The sequence below is a fragment of the Lytechinus pictus genome, chromosome 3 (assembly GCF_037042905.1).
Source record: "Lytechinus pictus isolate F3 Inbred chromosome 3, Lp3.0, whole genome shotgun sequence".
Taxonomy (NCBI): domain Eukaryota; kingdom Metazoa; phylum Echinodermata; class Echinoidea; order Temnopleuroida; family Toxopneustidae; genus Lytechinus; species Lytechinus pictus.
The window spans coordinates 64,202,858-64,209,949 of NC_087247.1; the positions used below are offsets into that span (position 1 = coordinate 64,202,858).

The 7,092-nt window shown below is 35.8% G+C and overlaps 1 long non-coding RNA gene across 1 annotated transcript; it reads right to left on the reverse strand.

The window, feature by feature from the left end:
• Positions 1 to 260: 260 nt before the first annotated feature.
• LOC129256158 (uncharacterized) lies at positions 261 to 5,853 on the reverse strand. The gene is made up of 3 exons (XR_008583935.2): positions 5,430 to 5,853; positions 3,711 to 3,734; positions 261 to 1,135 (listed from the first exon to the last, which is right to left on the reverse strand). It is a non-coding gene; the product is annotated as an uncharacterized LOC129256158 (long non-coding RNA).
• Between the last annotated feature and the right edge of the window lie 1,239 nt (positions 5,854 to 7,092).

Below are 7,092 nucleotides of genomic sequence, written 5' to 3' on the forward strand. Positions count from 1 at the left end.
CTCAATTATCATCAATAGCGATTGGAGATGAAAGTCATTCAATATGGCATGTGATATAATATAACTGCTTCAAGTTTGTTATCAAAAAGAATCACACCAAAGAGCAATTTACTAAGGGTTCTTACAAGAGTTTCCATTTCTGAGTCTATCAGTTACAGTGCTAATATTAGAAAGAATTAGGCCTATATTGTGAAATCAAGCAATTAAAAAATAAGTTTTATTTATATTATCTATTTATTTATAATTATTTTTTTCTTATTCCCTTTTTGGGGGTGGGAGGGGGGGGGGATGGGTGCATGTTACAGGTATGTTTAAGGGGTGATCTTTGTGTATTACTAGATGTTGGTGGTTTTGCATAGCTATAGGACCATAGAACAAAAGCTATGGCTTTGTGACATTCTTTTTCTCAAACAATATATATTACACACAAATTCCTAGTTTAAAGGAAATACAGAGGCAAAAGGGATGATTTCTTTTCTTTTTCTGATGCCTTGACAACCCACAATATTTTGTGCCTTTTTAATAATAAAAGTTTTGCAGTACAGAAAATCTGTTGTTATGAACACTCTATGAAAACAATCCTGTAAGTCAATTCCCATGTTTACATACTGCACCGGCTCATGGTGCAGATCTGCCAGCCAATGCAGACTCGCCTTTTTTATGAGTGTACACGCGATTAACTTGCACCGGCTCACGGTGCAGACACAGCAATTTTGTTCCGCGAAAATAGTAGGATCAGACCCGCAAGCCGGTGCAGACACGGCAATTTTCTCTGTGTAAACATGAAGTCAAGTCTGCCCCGACAATTAGCGCGTGTTTCATGAAGTAAATTTTATCCTCTGATCTATGTTGTTGCCCCGTGAGCCGATTCTGAACTGCGAGCTGGGACAGCGTGTAAATGCGACGCAAGATAACCCGCAAGCCGAGTTTGCACCAGCTCGCTGATCTGCACCACAAGCCAGGGCAGCATGTAAACACAGTAAATATGGTGACAAGATGCAGATAATTCTGATGGTGATAGTTAATCCTACCCATGTATTTATTTGTTCTTTCTTCTCTGGAAATAAAATAATAAAGTGAATTAAATAAACTGTCCACTTACCTTTTCTCGAAAGCCCTTGACTGTATCTCCTTTCTGTGATATCAGAAGGAATGAAAAGTGACACAATCATGTAAGTTTAGAAGACCAATCTGTGCTATATTTATGACAAACCATTCATTCCACACATGTACACAGTTCACTATGGAAAATGACAGGGAGCTTGAGGGTATTTAAACTAAAGTTTCATTGCAGATTGAGGTGTGGTTAATAATTGAACAGATTACCTATTACCATAAAAATTGATGATTATTACTTCCATCATTCTTATGATAACAATTATCTTATTTGCAACAGCTCGTGATCTTGTTTTGAATTTTTTTTTCTTCAAATTTTGATCAGAAATCCTGATAAATGAGCGACATAAGTCTTCTACTGTTGTAAAGTAAAGCATGCACTTATGCAATATCAACAACACAGCATAGTAGTACCAAATACATGGAAAGCTGCTTGGTCACCAAACTGTCCTAAAATGCATTTGAAATGCATTTAGAGCATGAATGTAACATAAATGCACAAGCATTTTCAACATAGGGAGAATTGATAGTTCCTTTTAGAGTATGTCTCATTCCAGTGACCAAAAATACAGAGGACTGGATTGCAGAGTTGCTATACATAAAACCCATTAGGTGAGGGAGCTATCTGCTGTTAGCAAATACTTGAAAGGCAACATCAATCTTTGTTTTTATGTTTGTCGAAATTTTACTGACAGGTGAAAATTTATTCTTTGAATTTTTGATGAAATGGTTGAAATTTTCAAAATGTTTCAAAACATTTTTTGATTGGGACTTGTTTTCCTTCAGCATAGTTATTTCAGAGAGAGAATAATTCAAGGATTTCCTGTATGCTGCTAAATCATATCTCTTTAATGATATGTAATTTGATAAACCGATTGGTATTTTGGTCATGATTGCAATACAGATATCAGTGACTAGCGAGGTGTGGAATATAACATTCTTGGGATAGCCAAAGGGATTTATATTTCACTCACAGCATGCATAGTGCCAAAGGAATATAACACAGGAAAGATATTGTTTATGGTCAGGAGAATATATATTCCTGTTTTAGAACTGTCAAATTAGAGAGCCTTGGTTCATTTTATTAAACATTCAATTTCTTTGTTGATTGTAATCTTGAGTCTCAATCTTTTTTCTCACTACTTGCTAATGATTAATTAAAAATAAAACAAGCAATTAAATCCATGACCGCCCTCAATAATCAAAAGAACATATCATATCCTATATTTGCTACCATACCAAACTGACTCCTCTTACGCACTACCTAATTTGAAACACTTGCATTACACAGTAAAAAAAAAATTATACAACGCTGTTTACTATATGAACCTTACAGTAATTGTTTAAAAAGTTTAAACAAGTGTTTAAATCTTAAGCAACAAAGTTTACTTTTCAATATCTAATCTTCAATAACTTAAACATGATTGTTTAAACGGTTAAACAAATACTGTAAAGTTCATGAAGTAAACAGCGTTGTATAAAATCTTAAACAGCGTTTTTACTGTGTATATTTTTCTATATCAAATATATAATATCAAGACCCAGATTGTGAATTGCATGGGGTAGACCTACATGGTATGATTTGAAGTTCAGAGATGTACCACTGATTGATAAATCTTACCTCAATTTTCAAAGAGAATTACTTTTTTATCAAATTAATTGGCATATTGAAATTAGTCAGGTAATGTAACCAATGCCTCTTTTATAGGGATTTTATCTGAGAATTTGTAATGAATCCACCATTACATCTATTGAAAGTTAATATGAGTACAGTAAAATGGTTGAAGAATATGCTGATACAGGTGTGAATTAAGATCTTTTATAAAGATTGGAAAAATTAAAAGCAACTTAGTTTTAGATTTGAGATAATGAAATAGCTTGAAAGAGAAAGAAATCTGGAGTGAGAATGAATTCTAATTGTATTAATCAAATGTTTGAAGTTCGTTGTTTTTAACACTTTTAATGAATGGGAGAAAGACAAATGTTGATGCTTTCAGTGAACTGCTGAGTGAAGGATTGTTTCAACACACACTTTCAAGGTACCATGGGTTTCATCTATTAAATGTATCAAGGACAATTCCTCTCTTCCAGTATTGGTATTTGAGCCTGGAAGACATCTTGAAGACATTTTCAAAAATCTCCTCTCCATCTACCTCTCAATATCTCTTTGAGAATGAAATATGAGATTCTATCCCCTGATTAACTTTAGCTCGTCAATGCATGTTATGATTGTCGGGCATCGGCGCGTGTCACACTTGATTACGGGGATAGAGAAAGGAAACAAATAACACCTGGGATAATTTCAGATGTAATTAAAGTGAAATTTACCAAAGCCAGAGCCCCTGAGATGTGGTAATCACCCTCGAAAATGAGCTTGACAATATTCTCTGATCGCATTGCAATATCACGCTTGATAAACTTATTGAATAGATAGGCACTAAAGGTATATAACATCAAACCAAGAGTGAAGTCTTCACCCTTTCTTGCATTCATCTCTAATGGAAATACAGAAAGTGGATGATTTAATTTCAGCTTCATACTATGCCATCCATATCAGAAGTATGGAGATGTACATGTAACGATAGTCAACTTACCTTGCCAATTATGCTGCCTACTTCCTGTAAATAAAATTAAAAACAGAAAGAGAAACAAATTGATTACTATACCTATATGAAGCATGCACTTCAATTCAACATCAAAGCTTCCAATAATCCTATCACACGAATCACCAAGGATATAGAACTCAGAAAAGGAGGAGTTGGAAGTAAAAGCACTTTAACACCACTAAAATTACATAGCAGACAAAAAGTGGAAAACAATGTAGTAATAAAAATTTAAGTGTTTACAATTTGAGATTATATATTTATTATTGGGGCATAATAATAAAACAAAGAATAATAAAAAGTTGAAAAACAGGGAGAGAAGTAAACTATATTTTTCATAAAGTACTTCATAATCTAAAACAAATATCTAGTGCTCCCAGTATCAATTACTAGTGACTGGAGTCAATTACAATTCTGTACATTACATTGAATACTCATCATTCCACAGGGAACATTCCAGTCTGCCACCATTTTTCATAGTCCATTCACATGCTAATCCAATCATATTGACCTATGCATTCAACCCCATACTCATTTAACATCTCAGTGGAGAAGAACAAATTCAGATCAAAATAATGTCTTGCTCAAGGACACAAAATGTCACATTAGGAATGTTGAACCTAAAACATCATACTGAAGATTATATATGCCTCTATCAATACTAGAAAGCATTTACAGTAATAATAGTTTACACTAAATGTATTGAACTTATATGGATCTCCTAAACTTCACAAAGGCAAATATGGGGGGGGGGTGACACATGTTCAGGGCTCCACTTTTAGAGGGGAAAAAGAAAGAGAATGAAGACAAAAGAGCAAAAAAGTAGGCAAATTTAACAAAGATGAAAAAACACTGAAGCAGGGTCAGAAATCAAAAGGGGCGAAATTTATGCTGATGGTGTTTTTAATAAGTATGCTAGAAACTCATCACCATCCCTCATGTGAAAATAATCACAAAGTTATATGATTGTTTGGCACATATTCAGCAAGCAATTTGGCAAAGTTTGTTGAATGCTAATATTAAACAAAGTGTTAGTATTTAGCAGCAGACTTGCTACAGCCTTCTAAAAGGCTCAATGAATTCTAGACAGCAAGTTATTTACATCATTTGCCAACAATCAGGGTCACAACTATTAACATGACATGTTTGATCAGTATGTTTGATCATGGACCTACTAAGTCCAATCCTACTAGGTCTATGTTCTATTAGATATAATAATAATAATAATAATGCAGTTCTTTTTAAGAATGTACCTGGAATTTCAAACTTTCACAGAGACTCTTTTAGTGTTCCTTTGTTACTATCAAGACTGTTTGCAGCATGTTAAGAAGTAAGAATACAATGGGGAAAGCACTCGGAATGTGATTAATACCCCTGTCCTATCACGATGGCCTGAAGAAGTAGTTCACTCAGCAAGATTTTTCTGATTTATTACCATCATATGCAGTTACCATGGAAAAGCAGTATCTGGCATATTCAACACTTGTCTCACACATCTTTATTCCATGACCAATGTATGTGCCAAGTCTCATCAGCATTTCGCCGAAATTAAGGAAGTAGCTTGATCCACAAATCGGACCAGCCGACTGACCATCCACCTTCCCTATCGTATGCTCATTCCTACAGGCCATTGCTTGCTCTAACAAAAACTTACATGTGGTAAGTTTGAAGATGTTCATTTTTATACGTAAAATGGATATTGGGACTAACCTTTCCCTGCATGACAAGTCTGATGGTGAGGGTGACATTAGGAGAAACACCTCCTCCCTGCTGTTGCTGCTGCTGCTTCTCATTGGTCGTCATCTCGGCAAGATTACAATGTATCGGGGGAAGTGGTGGTGGTGGTTGTGGTGGTGGTGGTGTCTGGTAGGGTATCCACTGCTGTGGACTGGGGAAGGGGCTGTAAACGAGGCCTAATGGCAGGGCCAGTTTACCTGCTCAAAGGGTCCGTTTCGGAGGAATGGAGTGCAAAGGAGGGAGAGGGGGGCCTCCGTCCTCTGGGGTGTGCTGGAGGGAGGGTGAAGTGGTTGTTGTGACAGCGATGGTACAGGGGAAAAATTCAGCTCTAAAACAGCAGCCTCCTCTTTATCTCTCACACTGTAGGTTGTAATAATCTATGTCGAGTGCTTAATCTGTTTGAAAAAAAAAAGAGATGAGAATCACGTTTTAATGCGTTATTCAATATTGGAAAAATATAATTCAAAATGGCACATATCAACTCACAAGTGAATAACTGACCAATTATATACTGGAATCACCAATTGTACAGGACCAAAATGGCGGTTCTAAAGGTTTTGAGTCCATTCACTGTAAAGACGATTTATCTACTCCCAAAGTTGATGATCATTGCTACGAACTGTACACCTGCAAACATAATAGCTCCTGCATCTGAAACTGCTCTTGGGTAAAGCAAGCCAGAGTGTGCATTCCTAGAGCTAGATGATAGAGTTACAGCTTACTGTAACCATTTGGGGGTCACAAATTAGCTCAGCAGAACACACACATATTTCAGACGTATCCAGGGAGCGTATCCAGGGAGTAGGGTACAGTTAGAACAAACACAGCGAGTATAGGGTGTCCACTAGAATGGAAGGATAGAGTTAAATCCAGCTACTCAAATTAATCTAAGAACAGCCAAGAGAAAAGTCTTGAGTTCGTCTATTGTATCTAAAAGTGCAGGATATAATCCTATGTCAAAGATCTTATTCCGAATGTAAAATTATTTCAAAAGGAACCATAATTTTCATGGTTGTTCTTATCTTAGATATGCAAGAGAACACTAAAAGAGTTACAGTGTTGTCATGTACAGCCAAAAACCAAAGTATCGAAGACAGAAGTACAGTGTCAACCAGTGCTAGCAGCACAGAAACATTGTTAGCCTAGTACGCCCAGTCACATCTTTCAAATTGTGAATTCTAAAACATTTATTACAATGTGTATTAATGCATTGTTGTAACATTAGGCGTCGCTGCAACATTACTGGTTGTAACAGGGCCTCTGTTAGAGCATTGTTAGCACTAACAACGTTTCTGTGCGGTCAGTACAAGCTGATACCTATAGCTGATCAAAGTTCTCATATAAAATAGTAACATGTCTTCTACATGTATTATCTTGATGTATAATCAAATATTCCTACATGTTGTATTATAATTCTCAGCAAGAGAGAACAAATAAAAGGGAAAGAGTTTAGAAAGTCTGCATTATGGGCCTTCAATCTTGTGAAGTCCAGTGGTCTGATCCCTTTAAAATATAATAATGTAGGCTGGATTATATCATGTTAAAATCATTAAATGAGTTTCATGCATGTAGAGTATGAGAGGCCACTTCAAACTCCCTTCTGAAAAAAGTAATGTGGATTCCTGATGAGATATCA